The sequence below is a fragment of the Euprymna scolopes genome, chromosome 2 (genome assembly GCF_053919585.1).
Source record: "Euprymna scolopes isolate OS-2025 chromosome 2, ASM5391958v1, whole genome shotgun sequence".
Lineage (NCBI taxonomy): Eukaryota > Metazoa > Mollusca > Cephalopoda > Sepiida > Sepiolidae > Euprymna > Euprymna scolopes.
In genome coordinates this window covers 167938320-167956009 of record NC_136483.1, presented here as the reverse complement: position 1 = coordinate 167956009, position 17690 = coordinate 167938320, and the positions used below count along the sequence as shown (strand labels likewise).

The window sequence follows — 17690 nt, the reverse complement described above, 5'->3', positions numbered from 1 at the left end:
TTCAAGTGAATTAACTATATCAATAAGACCAAAGTGTAGTACCTGTTCTGATGCTACACTAAATTAATTTGTCTTTAGTCAATGGAGAGGGAATCCTTCTATACTAAAGCAATTTTTTTTATTTTTTGCCAGAGTGCTTCTTTGTGGGAAGCTGGTTTCCTTCCATATTAAAAACGACCTTGTGTCGCATTTTGCTTTCATGGGGAAGCAAATAAATACCAACAGTCCATAAACATCTGCACATATCTAACTTTATATAAATGCAACATTTTCCCCGTTTACACACGTGTTAACATGTATACACCGTCGGAAAGAAGTCAATACAAGAAAAAGTTCGACTCCTTTTTTTTTTCAGTTGAACAACAGACGGTTTATTTACAGGTACTTTCCAAATAACACTTTGTCTCTTCTTTAAACCTGTCCTTCTCGGACCATTTGTGTGACATGACTTTCTCTCTAACACGATCTTCGGTCTGTTCTTTTTATAATCTTTTTCATTTTTCTTCCTTGCGGTGACGTCACCTCGCACGCGGTCGCTCATTAGCATACATCTGCCATACATGCGTCAATGCTCTATTACGTAAACAGATATGATAGGTGAGTTACACAGCTAAACAAAGAGCTATAGAGGTAATGAGCTAGTAGCCAGTCAGCCAGATAGGGAAGTATATATATCTATCTATATATCTCTAAAAGTGAACGTGACTGTGTGTCTATCTGTGCGTCTGTCTGTCTGTGTACATTTCCCTACTCAATAACTCTGTTAATGTTTAGTCTACAGACTCGAAATTTGATATACAGGGTACTGAGATTTGGGAAAATTGATGTGATCGATTTTCGGCCAGAAATTTCGCTGTTAAGGGTCAAAGTTCAACGATTTGACCTTTGAGAACTCTAACAATCTCCTCCGACAATTTGGGGTCTACACACTTGAAATTTTAGATATAGGTTCTTTTGACAAGGATCTAACTTAATAACCTGATTTGAGCCCAAAACAATAAATTTTAAGGGTTCATAATAGGGGTCAAAGTTAAAATAATTGACCCTTTTTTTTTTTTTTTTGCTCAGCATACACCTCCTAACACCCGGGTAACGCCGGGCTGAAATGCTAGTCTATATATCTATAAAAGCGAACGTGTCTGTGTGTGTGTCTGTCTGCTTGTCTGCCTGTTTGTCTGTGCGTCTGTGTACATTTCCCTACGCAATAACTCTGTCAATTTTTAGTCTACAGACTCGAACTTTGATAAACAGGGTACTGAGATTTTAGAAAATCTATGTGATCGGTTTTCCGCCAGAAATTTCGCTTTTAAGGGGTCAAAGTTCAACGATTAGACCTTTGAGAACTCTTCCAAACTTCTCCGACAAATTTGGGTTTACACACTTGAAATCTTAGGTTCATTGAACATGGATCTAACTTAAGAACTTGATTTGAGCCTAAAACAATAAATTTTAAGGGGTCATAATAGGGGTCAAAGTTAAAAAAATTGACCGTTTTTTTTTGTGTGTGTGTGCGTGTTTTCTTTTTGCCAGGGAAGATATATATTCCTTGGACATGGATCTAACTTAATAACTTGATTTTAGCCCAAAATAATAGATGTTAAGGGGTTATAATAGGGGTCAAAGTTAAAAAATTGGACCGTTTTTAATTTAACTTTTTTTTTTTGCTCAGCATACACCTCCAAACACCTGGGCAACGCCGGGCACCCATGCTAGTGTATATATATATATATATATATATATATATATATATATATATATATATATATATATATATATATATATATATATATATATATATATATATATATATATCCCTTTTTTAAAATGAAATTGCCCGATCGTTGAAGAAATAATTCAAGCAAGAGAATCTATCTATATATCTATAAAAGTGAACGTGCCTGTGAATATGTCTGTGTGTCTCTGTACATTTCACTACGCAATAACTCTGTCAATTTTTAGTCTACATATACATATATATATATATATATATATATATATATATATATATATATATATATATATATAATGTTATGTATGCTTCTGGAAAATTGATTAAAATTTTATGAGGGCTTTTTGAAGCATGAAAGCGATGTGTTTTTTTTTGTATTTAATGTTTTATTTTTTATATTTCAACCATTTCTCCGCTCTTGTTCACAAAAATATATCGAAAATGATACTTTCTGTGAACAAAAGCGGAGGGCCGTTTGAAATATAAAAAATAAAGCATTAAATAAAAAAAACATCATTTTCAGGCTTCGAAAACCCTCCTTAAATTAAAATCACACATACACGCGCGCACGTGTGTGTATGTGTGTGTATTTGCGTGCGTGTGTAAGTGTGTTTGTGCTGTTTTGGTAGAATATGTTTTATATTATATTTCACTATTTGTGTATATCAATCCTTTTTGTTCATTATAACAACAGACCATATGGAAAAAGAATAATAGCATAGTTACATTCAAAGATCCAAATATTTATTTTTCATTCAAAACAATCTCCTTTCCTTCAGTGGAGCGTTAGGTGTATCAGAATTTTGGGTGAATTTTTGACACCCCTAACACGAAACTGCGAATAAAATATAAAAAACTCGTAATTTCTCTTTTAAAAGTGGGTTGTTTATTTTCTTTATGCGGTATACTTCCAAAATAAACTAGTAAAGTTGTATAGAATGTAATAGAAATATTATTTTTTCATTTTTTAAAAAACAGTAATGAAATCAATTGAATTTTACGTATTAAGTATTTTTAAACTTTTAAACTTTAAAAAATCTATAAAACTTTTCTATTGATTCAATTTTTACGCTATTTTCAGGGTAAATGTGAAATTTTATGCTCTTTCCAATAAATCGAATATAATATTTTAGACAAACGTTTTTCTTTTTAATTCACCCCCCCCCCATTTTGAAATGTCTATTAAAAAGTAAATAATTAATTTACTCACCAAAGTTTTATATATCACAAATTGAAGATAAAAGATCAATAAATAATATATCCAAATTTTAAACAAAAAAAAGTAGTGTTTTTTTTTTTAGAAATTTACCTGCAAATCCGAAGTTTGAAACCTTTTTTTTTAAACCAGGTTGTTTTTGTTGTTGTTGTTTTATTTTTTTTTAATGAAACCTTGGTCCTTGCTCCTTTAATTGAAAAAAAAATTAGGGCTTGAATTACATTTTTCTAGTAGTTATAAGCTTGGGAAAACAGACGGTCGAATTATTCAATATATTTCACGCATTCGTAAGGTTAGTTTCTGACACACATAGTGGAGCGTGTAACTAGTTATGTAGAGACTTTAGTTACCAAATAAATTCTACTTAAATATCTTTAAACTTAAAGTATATTTATTTGTTATACAATTATGCTTGTAAACACACACACACACACATACATATACACACACACACACACACACACACACACATATATATATATATATATATATATGTATATATGTATGTGTGTATATATATATATATATATATATATCCATGATTGCAATGTCCTGTCAGACGAGTGCCACTCCCTCAGACACTTAAAGTCCATGAGCCCAAAAATGACTTCCATCGCCATAGGACCATTTTAATATACAAATGCCTGAGAGAGTATCTATACACAGTTGATGTTATAGAGTCTTAGCTTTGTACGACAGCTAAGTCTCTCTCTCGGTTCAAAATGTTGAGATCCAGCAACAAGCAATACCAAGATAGCCAGCAACAAATTAAACTGCAGACCAGAAAGAAAAGTTCAAATGTGCACAGAAAAAGCACTGGAAAGAATATTTAAAACACGTCTGCCAAGGCCGGAGGAATCAAGTAAATTTCAATGATTTGGAACTCATTCCATTTGTGATTTTTTTTCCAAGGAATTCTGCCTTTTGGATCATTTTGGACCATTTGGAACTTACCTATTGGATTGGAAATTTTTAATTCTACCGTGTTTGGATTTTACCATTCTTGGATTTTTTACCCTTCACCGGACTATCCATTCATGTGAAATCTTTTTATCATTTTTCTTTTACCTCCTACTTCCCTTACCTCACCCTTTTTTTTTTTAACCAAGTAAGATCTGTGACTTACTTGTAGTTTCACGAAATACTTTTACATGCAAAATCCGATCCCGCATTTTGCTAATTCCTGCCCTCTGATGAGAAGGAGAGTATTTCTTCGAAACTCCGCGGATTAAGGACTATCCATTTATCTTGTGCTTCCTTTTTAAAATTAAATATGTTTTTAACTCTTTTTCAAGATGTCTTTTAACATGTTTTATTAATCATTTGTTTATATATACTATTTAGCTTCGAAATACATGGCCCAGAGAGGTTTCCTGCATATATTTCCCTTCTGTAACTCTTATATTCTTGAAAATCTAATAAAGTTCCTCCGCAACTTTAAATTTATAATATTATATGATATTCTAATCAGTCATTTATAATTAAAAAAATGTTTTATTCTTTATCATTTATTGTTTATCTATAAGTTTTACTTCGTCCACAGAGGCTAGAGAGTTTCTGTTTTCCATTTAGTATGGGGCCAACTATACCAGTCTTGCTAATGTCACTGAGAGTTGCTTTTTGTTTGGGGCCTTACCTTTAATAAGCGGCTTCTCTCAGGTTCTTATATTATGCATTAACATTTAAATAGACAACACTTACTACTATATGTCTACATAATTCAAACATCCCGTTTCGCCTAACACGTTATCTTAGTCAACCAATCAGATTGTCTTGTAGCTGTCAACAACACTTCTTTTATATAAACAGCTGTAAACTTTCAGCTGATTAGAAGATGGATAATAACTATGATTATTATTTGTTCATTTTTATTTTAACTAGCAGGCCACCCGGCATTGCCCGGTCTAAAATATCTTTAAATATATTTTAATTCATATAGGTCTTTTATTTATTGTTATAGATCCAAATGTCTATTAATGATCATATGGTAATTATGCATAGTAGTGATTTCAAAAGTGAAAAACATAAATAAAAATATAACTTGAGTGACATTAACTAGAATCGAAACCAAAGCATAGGTATTCTGCATTATTTGATAACAACTGAGATTATACATACACAAAAAAATTGAAAACGTTGGTAAACGTATAAATGTAGATTGTCGACGAGTATCATTTATTTTTCAATTTTGATTACTTAGCAGCTATTTTTACCGGTTGAATCCAACTCGAATTTTGTTGACAGTTTCGAATCCCCTATATATCGAATTTCAAGTATTTAAGCCGTGAATTGACATGGTTTGGTAGAAACCGTTCCGCACACACAATGCCACTTATTGTACGAACTAGCTGAACACTCGACGTTGCCCGGTCGTACAATACGTTTAAACATGATATTTTAATTCGTGCAGATTGTGTATGTATTATTATAGAATCAATCCTCTATTCTGTGTATATTACTAGGAATAATTTGCCGGGTGGACTAATTTGCAAAATACGTTTTAAAATAATAATGATAATGTCGTTCAGCAAATTCCATCTATGTTTGTTTACAATATTACGTCAGAACTTAGAACTTCTTAGAACTGCACGCCTTTGGAACTCTGTTCCGTCTGCCTGCTTCCCACCGGACTACAACTTGGATGTCTTCAACTCCAACAAATTCCTAATGAACCGCCCCCTTAAGTAAATACTTCATCAAATCTCCAAACTAACATAATGTACTTGCAATAACCCTTATCCCTGAGTGGCTTCCGGGCCTTGATAAGTGGTGATCACTGTGTAGAAAATAAATTGTACGTGTATATATGTGTATTATGTATTGTGTATGTATGTATATATGTGTGTGTGATATGTATGTGTGCATGTGTATATATGTATGTATGCGTGCATGTATATATATATATGTATGTACACAGATGACCGTCTACAGTGTCATGTCTGCTTGAGCGTGTGAATTCGCCGGAAGGACTAAATAAGTCATTTTCGGGCTTGTGGATTTTCAGTGCCTGAGGGAGTGGCAGTCGTCTGACAAGACGTTGCAATCATCATATATATATAGTCGGTTAATATAGCTAATATATATATATATATATATATATATATATATATATAGTCCGTCAATTTAGCTCTTATGCATTGATCATCATATAATTAGATCACTGTCTGACTGGCGGAAAAAACATTTTAAAATAAAATGTTTAATTTCAACGTTATTTCACGAGGTTTAGGGTAGCCGAATGGATACTGTCCTTACTAATCCAGCCAGAGATGACTTGTGTCGCCGGGTTCGAATCTATCGACTGGTGTTAAGCGTGACATCCTGCACTGAAAATTCCCGAAAGGATGAAACACTAATGTGTAGTGGTATTTAGTTATTATAGTAAATAATTAAATATATATATATATATATATATATATATATATGTATGTATATATATATATATATATATATATATATATATATATATATACACTAGCAAAAGTACCCGTCGTTGACTGGGTTCAAAAACAGCCTACAGAAAATGGACTCTGATTTAAGAAAGTATGATAGGTTATGAAAAGAAAGGGTTGTAAAGAGATAGCTTCGAATTTGGGGGTATCAAAACCAAAGCAAAATATGATGAAAGTAAAAATACAATAGATAAACCCCATAATTTATTATACCATACGTGTTCACACTGAAACACTTATCACAATATTCTATGGATCTATATTAAAACACCTTGTTAAATTTTGTGACATATTTCCATTCTATGGAGGTCAGGAGCGAACGAACACCCCATACTTTTATTATACCATATTTCTTCAAACTGAAACATAATTATCAAAGTATACTTACGCAGATAGATCTGAAAAGTCTTTATTAAAGTTTGTGCTTATTTTCCTTCTATAGACGCCAGGCGAGAACGCAAACCCAACAATTTTATTATACCAACCTTATTTAAGTTAAAACATACTTATCAAAGTATCCTTATGTACATCTATATCAAAAACACTTGTAAATGTTTTTTTTTAATTAAAATTTTTTTTATTTCCTTACTTTGTGGACAAGGTGCGAATGCAGACCCCACGATTTTAATGAACCACCGTTCTGCCAGATCAAATATACCTATTCCTGTGTCTCGATACATCTTCTATCATTATATGTAATCAGTTTTTTAAAATAGTCAACTATATAGGAGCCCCGTAACCACACACACACACACACACACACACACACACACACACACACACACACACACACACACACACACACACACACACACACACACACACACACACATTCAGCTTTATATTATATATATATATGAATATATTACGTATATATATGAATATATTACGTATATATATATATATATATATATATATATATATATATATATATATATATATATATGAATATATTACGTATACACACACATATGCGTAATATACCACTTTAAATATAAATGTATACACATGAAATAGCAAAAAATTGTTTATATATGCATACGTACGTAAGTATGTATGTATGTGTGTATGTATGTATGTATTTATGTATGTATGTGTATCACTGAAGAGATAAACGAAGAGCGTAACTCAGATCTAAGGATATATATATATATATATATATATATATATATATATATATATATATATATATATATATATATAGAGAGAGAGAGAGAGAGAGAGAGAGAGATAGATAGATAGATAGATAGAAACGAACTATCGGAGAAAAAATATATAAAATAATTAAAAACATATATATGTAAACATCGCAGGTGGCGAGTTCAAATGGAATGTCAGAATCCACATGCTAAACAAATGAAAGGTTTGTGGTTTTGGGTTTGTAGTGTAACGTGTTGTGGCATGAGGAAGTTTATCTGGGGCAGCATCTTCGGTGAAGTAGGGATGCGAAGAGTCACGAGACAGAATTGAAATATGCGCGTTTGTCGCTTATTATAAAGAAAAAAAAAACAAAAAAACAGGCAACGAAAATGGAGTTAGCCCCCCTATTTACTTCGTTTCCTATAAATGTAGTGTTAATCACAACACCATTTTTTTTACATGGAGAACATCCAGTTCTTCAAAAAGAGATATCCGGGATTTGTCAAAAAATAAAAATAAATAAAAAAATAAATAAATATGGTTTCTATCGAGAAGGATCTCTTCTTCACTAACTATGAAGCGTGAAAGCAAAAGAGATACTTCACTTTAAAATATTTATTTCAGAAATATAAAAAAAAAAATACCTATACAGAAAATTAGGCACAAGGCCATTCAAAAATGTACGAAAATACGTGTCGTTGGTCATCCTTTGTCACCATTACTAGAAAATGTCTATTCTACTCTTTACTAAAATGATAAATCGCCATAATAACACATTTACTCTAGCGTCAATCTTACTTGAAATTTCCCAAATCTTTCAAAAATTTTTATTGAAAAAAAAAAAAAAAAAGAGTATGTACAATTATTTAATTGACGAGAATCGTTTAGTAAGTGAGACCTTCAACACCCTTTCTAAATAATAGACCACCCACTGTTTTCCGATTTGTTATTAACCAAAAACAAGCAGGCCAATCTCTAAATACCAGAGAGAAAAAAAGAAAGAAAGAAAGAGACCAGAGGAGATAGAGTTTGGAGAGTGGGTGATGACCTTCCAAGATAAATGTAATTTGTGGTAGGCCTGGACAAATACTTATATATAAAAGGCATTGTGTGTGTGTGTGTTTGTGTGTGAGACACATCGTTTCCTATGGACTCCGAAATGGCTGAGCTGATTATTTATGAAATTTCACACGAATATACTTTATGTGTCTGGGAGAGTTTTGTATCCGAATGCCTTTGATAAGCATCGAAAATTGTTAATAAGTAATCAAAAAATTGCATTCTTATATTTGAATAAATTATGCACAAGCCCATTAAAAAATGTGGCAATATGGGTGTCGTTGGTCATCCTTTGCTACTAGAAAACCTCTATCCTACTCTTTACTAAAATCATCAAGCACCATAATACCACATTTACTCTGGGGGCCGTCTTGCTCCAAATTTCTCAAATCGTCCAAAAATTTTTCTTGAAAATAAAAAAAAGTTTATGTACAATTATTTGATTGACGATAATTGTGGTGTAAGAAAAAAAAAACAAAGAATTAAAATTTGGGTTAGTAAGACCTTCCCAATCCTTTCTAAATAATAGACTGCCCACTGTTCTCCGGTATCTTTTGAACTGAAAAGAAAGTAAGCCAATCTTTACACTTTTATCCTAGCATAAACGCCAAAAAAGCAAATTTCTTTGAAATTCTTAATATTTGTCATTTTAATCTACGCGCTTAGCGTTGGTGTAACAGAGCATGGACGCGCGTATGCAAATACCGAGCTGTGTACGAAATGACGTCACGGTAAAGAAAAAAAATACTATATAAAAAAGAAGACAATCACATTAGAGACGTGGATGGCATCACGCCGTAACGAGAAGTCACACGTGGCGGGAGAATGTGGAAATAAATGTCATTGTTACAAAAAAAAAAAATGAGTTGAGTTATTAATTGTCCTATGTTTCTTGCGACGTACTCTGCTACAACGTGTTGGGTCCTAAGTGTATAAATGTGTGTACAACGTATGTATTAACGTGTGTACTACGTTAGAATGCAAATTCTATTTAAAATTTAGTTGTGACAAACGGACTGACAGTCCGATGAAATGACTGATACTCTCGTAGAAATAGGTGGACTCATCTTTTCTTTTTTTTTACTCATAAATCACCATTTATAAAAGCTAAAAGCTACTAGAGGATAAAGATCCATTGAATATTCTCAATTGAAACATAAATAATATAAAACGGCAATTAAAAAATTGAATGAATCAACCTCGATTATCTATATTGATGGTTTCAAAAGCGTTTGTAGATATCCGATTTGAAAGCGACTAAGTTGTAGCCCGCAGGGAAGCAATTGTGCGTTAATGTCTTTTACAGAAGAAAGCACTTGCGAAGAACTCTGCGCATGGAAATTTCGCCTGGTGTTAGCTACATGACACAAAAAAAAGGACATTTTTCCGTTGTGCCAATAAGAAGAGTGCACCTGATGCAACGGAATGAACTGTGATTGGTTAGTTTTAATGTACTACAAAACTAACGCTATAATCCATACTTGACCCCAAGTTACATAGAAGATAACTGTTAACTTTCAATATATCTATCTATATATCTATAAACGTGAGAATTTGTGTGTGAGGACAATGCTCAACCCGTATACTCAACGACTTGAAATTTGGTATATAGGGTATTCAGACATGGGGAAAACCTTTTAATCGGGTTTCATTCGAAAAAAGGGCTGCTAAGGGGTCAAAATCGAAAAATTGTCACGTGGTGGAGGGTCATCGGATTTTGATCTGTTTGTCAACTGTTTCACATGACAGCTTCTTTATGTAAAGAATAAGTTTATTTAAAAACACTTTTTAAGAACATGGCCAGCTGGCCTAGTAGTTATCGTACTTGGCTCACTGTCTTTAGGTTTTGGTTTCGATCTCAGCTCGAATATTTTATTTTTTACTTACAGGAAGTGAATTGTTTAGAAATAAACAATACTTGCATGAACATGTCTTAGTTTTTTTCCGTTTTATACTTCATTTTCTAAAGAAATTTAACGTTATTTTTAATACCGGGCAACGCCAAGTTAATCTGCTTATATATATATATATATATATATATATATATATATATATATATATATATATATATATATATTAAGTTGAGAAGTTCTAGCGGAATATTTAATTTTTATTACAAATGATGTATTTTCAAATAAGTTTTCCCTACAGTGCCTTTACTTTATATATCATTTGAAAGAGCGTTTTTCGCGCTATCTAATCGTTTAAATTCCAATCATTTGAAATCAATTATGTCTTCTTTACAGAACGTTGAATAAAAAAAAAAGCAAATTCGCACAATTTTCTTATTTCAGTTCAAGCTAGGCCGAAAAGCTGCTGAAACAGATCGCGATATCATCGAAGCGTTTTGCCAAAGAATCATTATTGAACGCACAGCACAATGGTGGTTTAAGAAATTTCCTGGCGGCGAAGATGATGAACGTAGCGTTCGGCCATCGAATGCTGACAACGATCAATTAATTCGAAGCCAATCCACGCACAATTATTCGAGAACCTATTTCTGAATTCGACATAACGTATATGCAGATTTCCAACCACTTGAGAGAAATTGGAAAAACAAAAATACTTGATAAATGGGTTCCTCACGTATTTAACGACAACTATAACAAGTGGCAACAAGAACGACCCGTTTCTCGACCGGGTTGTGACTTGCGATGAAAAGTGGGTTCTTTACGACAAACAGCGACACTCAGCTCAGTGATTAGACGCCGCGGTAGCTCCACTTCACTTCCTGAAACCAGAGTTGCACCAAAAGAAAGTCGTACCAACTGCTTGGTGGTCTGCGACCAGTCTCATCCATTACAGTCTTTGAATGCAGGCGAAACCATAACGGTGGATAAGTACTGTCAACAAATCGATGAAATGCATCAAAAACTTTAACAACAACACCCAACATTAGTCAAGAGAAAAGGTCCAATTCTCCACGACTATACCCGAATACACGTTGCTAAACCAACCCTGCAGTAGTTGAATGAATTGGGTTACGCAACTCTGCCTCATCTGCCGTACTCTCCAGACCTCTCACCTACCGACTACCACTTTTTCAAGCATCTCGACCCCTTTCTGCGTGAAAAAATGCTTAAAAAATATAAGCGATATCGAAAACGACTCCACCGAATTTTATCGCCATCAAAACGCAAGATTTTTACTGATAAAATACGTTTATTTTGCATTGGCAAAAGTGTGTTGATTTTAATAGTGTCTATTTCGATCAATAAAGTTTTGTTTGGGCGGAGATGTGTTCATTTGAATTTAAAGGTTAAAAACTGTACCAAGTTTCTTGTCAACCTTATATATATATATATATATATATATATATATGGAAATGTATAAAAAAGAATACGAAAAGTATAAAAGCTTATAACTTTTCTTTTATTCGTTTTCAATTGGTGACGTGCAGGAATACGAAATAATATTATGAAAAAATAATCAAAAAACGTTTTTACAAGTATATAATTTTCGACCGATCCTTCAGTCTTCATCGGTGTAGTAAAAGTGATGAGCATACACGGGGAAAAGGGGGATAAGAAAAGGAAGGAGGAGGAGGAGGAGGAGAAGAAGGAGGCATAGCCAATTGGAAGGTGCCACGTCAGTTTTAATATGTACACATATAAGTACGCACATACACACATGCACACAGTACATATACACATGAACGAAAACTTAAAAATTAAGCAGTAAATAAAAATGAACAAAAGTGCCCTTAACTGTCGAATATTTAGAATTCTAACGATATTATTTATTCCAAGAGAGAATAAGAATTCAAAGGATATATATATATATATATATATATATATATATATTTATATATATATATATATATATATATATATATAAGCGAGATAAGACACCGATTAAAAATCAGATGAAAAATCTTGATAGATATTATTGAGGTAATACTTTCAGGGTGATCCTAGCCAAAAAGGAGAAGCTCAATATTTAAGAATAGAGCAATATATAAGTTTAGTGGTTAAATTAAAATTCTGAAAATTAAAATATAGACACATATATTTGAGTTAAGAATTTATTCTTTGACAAAAGGAATATAAGAAGGGGTTATGTTAATTTCCTTAATCCATGGATTTTCAATAATGGCTCATATCATCAGAGGAAATGAAATGCGGTTAGCAAAATGTTCAGCTGTGAATAGACACGTATTTTTCTTTTCAGCACAAATATTGAAAATAGTTTTTTGGTGGTGAATGATAATTACATGATAATAATTATGGGAAGAGGGAATTTCATACAACCTGGGCAGTCCATTATCGGAAGGAGTATAATGTCCTCCGGGGTTTTATTTCCAGGTAAGCAGAATATTGGTCCAGGGGAGAATGCAGTAATCCCATATAACAAAAATGCGTGGTTGCTCCTTTTCCGAAAGGTATACGGGGCGGCCGTATTAGTTGGTGAGTTGAGTGTTTTGGTAGATGTAATCCAAATTCTTTTTAGGTGTTGACACAGTATATCAAATATTGGAATATCCTGAATATATGTGTCTGTATTTTGATTTTCAGAATTTAATGGTGTTAATGGTTACATGGGTGTTACACCATCAAGACCCCAAGGCCACTCGAGGATAAGAGTTAATAAGTGTCAAGTGGCTGGTGTGACAACACCGTAATGATCGTTAGTGGTGAAAATTGGGTAAAATTTGATTGTTCAAGAGGAGGACTGCATAAGGATTTGTTTACATTAGACTTGGAAACAATCATATTGTAATCAGCTAGGAAGCAGAGCCGCGATATATAGTTTTATAGGCGGGCCGTTCTAAGATAGAAGCTTTGTTCATTGAATTTGCGTTTAGATTTAGGCACAGATAGTGAGTAGGGGAAATTGTTAACAATGTTTAAAATTAGACGAGTATTTGTTGTGAATGTTTTGTAAGAAGATTGGAGCTCAGTCGAGCACTTGTCATGAAATTAACGCTAGATCAGAAGTAGACTCGTTACTTTTTTTTTTCTGTGAGAAAGCAGGTGCAAAGTGGAGAAAACGGCATCACCTACTAGATTTCGAAGCCGGTTTTGAACGTTTTCATGGCCGGAAAAGATGCTCGAAGCAGCTACTTCCCAGTTGTGGCAACAGTACTCCATATCAGGACGTACTTGACTTTTATACAGGTAGAGGATTGCACCGGGAGTGCGATATCGTCTGGAGCGGTAGAATGACCCAACCATTTTTCCAGTGACCTTGGCAACAGATTTGATTTTCACTTCAGGTCAGGAGTGAAAGCCCGTCCCATAAGTTTGTCAAAGCCGGGTGCTCCCCGAGACGAGAGCCAATTATTTCAATTAGTAAAGTTGGAACTCGATATCTCCAGAAACTGCATCCACATTGCTTGAAGAGCGGTTATAAACTAGTAAGTATATATATAAAAAAAAATGTTATTATAGTTCGCGATAGTACGCATTATGCAAATCACGCACCCCTCAATTACTTTCTCGGCCGGCGAATCTAGAAATCTGAGCGACAAAGAAAGAGAAGAAAGACAAGAAATCCGATCACACAATTGAGTAGAAACGTTTCGCCATCATCATTCGTCGTCACAAGAGACGCTTTTACCCTTGAACTTTTCATAGTTGGGTGACATCCACCAATGGCGGATAGCGAAAATATTTCGCATCTTTTATCACATTTGGTAAGAAAGGGCAAACAAAGATTTGTAGTTAGCTTAAGATACGTCCACGCTGAGTATTTGAGGCTCTGTCGATCCGTCATGCTTAGATTGAATGGGCGAATATTTTTTAAGATGCGTCTAAATATATATACCAGTAGCTCTGTCCGTCCGTCTGTCACGCTTAAGTTTGAAATATTTCTGTCGCTATGTCACGTTTATGTATAAGCTGCAGTTTAAAATACGTCCACTCATATCGGTAAGAGACTCTGTCCGCCTGTACCTCTGTCACGCTTAATTTTAAATAACATTTTTGTCGCTCTGTAACGTTTACGTATGAAACTGCATTTCAAGGACGTCCGCACATATCGGCAAATGTCTTTGTCCGTCCGCCCCTCTGTCGCGCTTAAGTTTGAGATAGCTTTTTATCGCTCTGAAACGTTTATGTATGAAATCGTATTTTGAAATACGTCCACGCATTTTTGTGGGAAACTCTGCCCGTACATCTGTCACGCTTAAGTTTGTGAATAGCATACATTGGGCGCCTCTTATTTAAGATACGTCCAAGATGTGATGTCCATTTATACGCTTTCTTTTGAAATAGTACAGTTTGAATTGTCGCTGCTAATTTTAGATGCGTCAATCACATTCTAAAAGAACCTCTGTCTGTACGTCTCGTTTAAGTGTGAAATGTTAGATCCAAGCAAAAGTTATTTTGCTGATTGATTATATTTTATTTCGAAAAGAAAAACTCTGTGATTTTGTAAAAAATCTTTATTCATAACAATAACGGGCTTTGCTCTTTGTAGCTTGAGTCCATCTGTCAACGAGCTTATAACCCCTATTTATTTGCTTCCCCATGAGAGCAAAATTTTACACAAGATCGTTTTTAATGTGGAAATTATCAAGCTACAAAAAAAAAGGGAACTTTGGATTAGGATTAAAAAATTATACGAGCTTATAACTTCCTCGTTTATAAACTTCTTTGGACAAGAAATAAGGACCCAACTGATGTCCAGTCTCTTCTTATGATATTAAACTGAGACCAGCTAGATGGTTTGGTAATCCTCAAAATACGAGGCCCCTTATATATGTTTCCAAATACTTTTCGTATGAGCACTTTTATTGATAGTACACACATGAAACTTTAGTCCCTTTTGTAAGTAATCTCCTTCGGCTGCAATGCACTTATTGTACCGTTCTGACAACTTCTGGAAGGTCGAATGGAAGTCCTCTTGTGTTTGCACATCAATGACCATCGTCACAACCTCTTCCATCTCCTAAATTGTCTCATAACGACAGCCTCTAAGGTTTTCCTAGAGCTTAAGAAATAACAAAAATCTCACAGAGAGCAACGTCTGGACTATAGGAAGGGTGAGGAACTATTTTGATGCCTATCTTGGTCAAATAATCTGTGACAAAGATGGAGCACTCTTGACACAAATATTGCGTAAATCTCCCGCATCTTCAGTTCCTCAGTAAATAATTGTATGTACAGTTCCCACACTGACATCAAACTGTGGACTTATTGTCTTTATAGACACACGACATTCTTTATTTCGACGATCAACCCTGATATTCTGATTCCTTACACCTTCCAGACCTCGCATCATCCCCCACAGACTCCACGCCTTCGTTGAATTGCTTATGCCAATCAAAAACTGATGATTAATTCTTATCGATGAAATTCTTTATTTGGCCAGTCAACTCTTGTGTTCTTACTTCCTTACTCATTATACACCTCTTATCATCCCTCACAGACTCCCTACTTTCCTTGAATCTCTTATGCCACTCAAAAACTGATGCTTGATTCATGCAAAATAGCTCAAAAGCAGTCTGAAGCATTTCATACGTTTCTATGGCATTTTTCTAAGTTTAAAACAGAATTTTATTGCATATCGTTCTTCTAAAGTGTCTTCACGTCCGGATTGCATTTTTGAAATTCATGAGCTGTGACAATCAGACTTTAGTAGGATGTATTCCGATTCTTGCTCTAGCTGTTCACTTGAACCTGAAATCATAAAAATGTGGCAGTCATCTCATAAGATGTATAGCAATAACACTGAATTTTCAAGTGGCTACGGCAATTTTAAATGCCTCTACAAAAATGTTTGGAAACTTATTGAAGGCACCTCGTAGTAATAATCCAAGGGAGTTAAGTCAGAAGAATATGCAGGATGGGACAGGATTTTTTAAAAATCAAATGATGCTAGATCTCTGGTCAGTAGTGTTGTATGAGGACGAGCATTATCGTGATGGAAGGTGACTCCTTTTCCGTTGACTAAAAATATGAATGATGTTTTAATGATTTGAAAAAAGTTATACATTTATCATATTGATAGGTTTATACAATAACAATGTGCGTGCAAAAAATTATAATGGTTTTACGAATCGGTAATTTTTTTGTAACGAGCTGATAGCAGTCTTGTTGTTCTGTCACGTTCATGTATGGTATTGTATTATTAGACGCTTCTTTCCATATCTATCAGAGATTTGTCCCTGCTGTTTGGCAATTTCGTTTGTCTGTCACGCTTAAAGAATATTCGTTGTTGTTTTGTTTTTACTCAGCCCACGCATGAAACGTTATCTCATTTTCTCTTCATGTCAAAAACGGTCGCTTCGAGTTTTATTCTACCGGCCTCAAATGTCGCGAACAATTTTGAACAGAGTGTCCAATCATGAGACGAATATAATGATGTAGAAACATCAAATATACAATTCTCTTCATTAAAAAAAAAAAGAAAAAAAAGAAAAAAAAAATCTGAGGTCAGAGAATGTGCCACTTGAAAATATGTGCAACAAACCATAAATATTGGATGCTTTTTCTAGAGGTGGCGAACTTTAAATCAAAATAAATCGCAGAACAATAGTATGCGGTTTATTCTAAAGATTAATTTTTTGCATTCATAATTTAAATACAACTTCGGGCATATGGCCCCACGGCTTGCGCGTACATGGCGAAATCTAGAGGCCCATTTTTTACAACTCTACGCATTGAATTAGGCTTTATTTTGGCAACAATGTGTCTAATGCTGTCTTTCAAGTAGTCTATTGTGTCTTGTTTATCAGCTTGGATATAAGATTTTGCATATCCCCAAAGAAAATAATCTAACAGGCTTAAATCGCACGAACGAGGTAACCCGTTGATAGGCCAATTTCATGAAAGTATTAGTTCATCAAATGTTTCCCTCAGTAAAAATAAATGAATCTGCACAATTTGCAAACGCTTCTCGAGTGTCAGTCTCTTCCTGATGAATTGCCAAACCACGCTGAACTAAAAATAACCGATAGTTGCCAAATCTGCAATTAAAAAAAAATAGTTTTCGATTTAAATTTCGCCGCCTCTAAAAAACATACTCTATATTACACAAAAAAAAATAACAAAAAAAAAAAAACGAATATATAGGATGACCCTCCAAAGATACCACTCATGATATCTATTATATAAAGAACAGTTAGCTTTTCCTTTAGAAAAATATTATC

At 33.8% G+C, this 17690-nt stretch overlaps 1 long non-coding RNA gene across 2 annotated transcripts in view; it reads right to left on the bottom strand.

The window, feature by feature from the left end:
- The window catches only part of LOC145241617 (uncharacterized), a 93203-nt gene extending 79133 nt beyond the window's left edge, over positions 1 to 14070 (bottom strand). Inside the window, exon 1 of one of the 2 annotated variants that reach the window (XR_013862591.1) lies at positions 12847 to 14070. This is a non-coding gene — a long non-coding RNA (uncharacterized LOC145241617). The remainder of the gene's footprint in view (positions 1 to 12846) is intronic. The other variant, XR_013862590.1, reaches the window with a different exon arrangement.
- Between the last annotated feature and the right edge of the window lie 3620 nt (positions 14071 to 17690).